At 25.6% G+C, this 2,116-nt stretch overlaps 1 non-coding gene across 1 annotated transcript; it reads right to left on the reverse strand.

Moving 5' to 3' along the window:
• Window positions 1-689: 689 nt before the first annotated feature.
• TRNAL-AAG (transfer RNA leucine (anticodon AAG)) lies at window positions 690-770 on the reverse strand. Its single transcript has one exon. It is a non-coding gene; the product is annotated as a tRNA-Leu (tRNA).
• Between the last annotated feature and the right edge of the window lie 1,346 nt (window positions 771-2,116).

The raw sequence follows: 2,116 nt of genomic DNA on the forward strand, positions 1-2,116 counted from the left end.
ATTATTATCGAATAAAATAATTAACGAAATTATTCTTTGTTAATAACTATTATCGAGAACTTGATAATATAATAAAATTATTTAAAATAAAATAATTTGCTGCATAAATACTTAAGTGTTAAATAAATTGTTATGTGATAATTATTAATTGGTTCAAATTATTAAATTTTTATTTTTTTTAAAAAAATTAATTTAAATATACGAATAAATGTGAATAATAACTTAACATTTAAAAGTTAGGTACTTACAGATTTCTAAAAATATAACTATCAAAAATTAAACGTATGTAAATAAATACAATTAAAAGTTAAACTTAAATATTTATACGCAAGTTACTATTTAAAATACTCTAATTTGAAAAACCAATAACAAATAATGTGTACCTTATAGTTACCTCATCGTTACTAACTCGATGACTCTTGGTTACCAAAACAACTAAGTCACACCTTTCATACATTCATATCATATAGCACAGTTTGTAACGAAATAGATCAATGACGTAATCAACCAATGAAAAATGACGTGAGATTATTAAATAACTAAAGAAACTAAGTGGTAAAATTAAAATTATGTTATGAGCACAAGGCCCATAACAAGGTCTGCATAGTGCATATGGCCTTTTCTGTTGGTAAAACATAAATGAAGAGGTTTCAACTATTTTGAGGTGACAAAACAAAAATATAATTAATTGTTGAGAGTGGGATTTGAACCCACGCCCTTTCGGACCAGAACCTTAATCTGGCGCCTTAGACCAACTCGGCCATCTCAACTCTTTATTGATATGTTTCAAAATTATATTTTTGATCAACAAATTCTTGGCTTCATTTTTTCTCTTTTCAATTTAGAAAAAAATAATTATGATTTCCCTCAAACACAATTGCGATAATTTGAGAATTAATGTGATGGGACTCGAATCTTAGCCAAGAGAATAGTTAAGTTCCTAAAATTATTGCATTTAAATTATATCTTTTTAAAGTATTTTTAAACTTTATTTTAATTCTTTTACTTATTGTTGAATAACTTTTATAGTGTTATAAATATTAATATATGTCTAAATTTTTTATTTATTACCGTAATCAACATTTCTTTTTTTATTAGTTTCCCTTTTCTTAGTTTCTTAATATTTGACTCTTGTATTTGTATAAATAGGAATTTACCTCATTGGAATAAACAACTGAGAAATACTCATTTACTTTCTTTTTCTTTCTTCTTCTTCTTCTTTTTCTTTCTTCTCATCTATTTTATATTATTTTATAACACGTTATCAGCACGAGTCTCTGCCCAAGCTTCAAGCATGAGTCTCTGCCTAAGCTTCAAGCATGAGTCTTTGCCCAAGTCCTAATGTAAGTATCTTGTTAAAGTTCTTGAATTGTTTCAAAATCAAGATACACTAAATATATATTTATATATATACTCATTTGACTGAAACAATTTTAAGAATCCTTTGTTTTCCTTTTTGTTTTTATCTATATATCTATATATTATATGTGTAGGTGATAAAGGCTCAAATTGATACATTCTAAGCCTTTACTTGAGCACTGATAATTAATATAAATTAAATATTCTTTATTTTTAATGAAAAATTTATTTTAATTAGAAAATTTTAATTTATTTTGATTTTGTGATATTTTTCAAATTTGAGCAAATGGTATAAATAAAAATTAAGTGTCAAATGTATTCAGTAATATTTTTGGACTTGGACTTCACCAAATTAAGATGGGCTTCTATGCAAAGAATTATGAGGAAATTACACTCTATACCCACTTTTTGTTTCATATTTTTATTTTTACCTTCATTTTACTACTCTTTAATTTATACCCACTTTTATAAGTTATATTCCCATTATGTGCATTAGGAAGTCTAATTTTAATAAGTTTTGTGAGGTTATATTTGGTACTTTGATTATAAAAGAGGGTATTTATCAATTAAAATTATTTTAGAGTTATATTTAGTTAATGTGTAATAAAAAGGGGTAGTTTTCAACTTATCCCAAGAATTATAGTCCAAATATGATGGCTCTCATCACTTTTTTGGGGAAGATTGAGCTATTGGGCCATTGATCAACATATATCATTAGTGAGCTTGCCACGTGTTTGTTGGCTCCTTCTCACTTCAG

The sequence above is a fragment of the Cannabis sativa genome, chromosome 3 (genome assembly GCF_029168945.1).
Source record: "Cannabis sativa cultivar Pink pepper isolate KNU-18-1 chromosome 3, ASM2916894v1, whole genome shotgun sequence".
In the NCBI taxonomy this organism is placed as follows: domain Eukaryota; kingdom Viridiplantae; phylum Streptophyta; class Magnoliopsida; order Rosales; family Cannabaceae; genus Cannabis; species Cannabis sativa.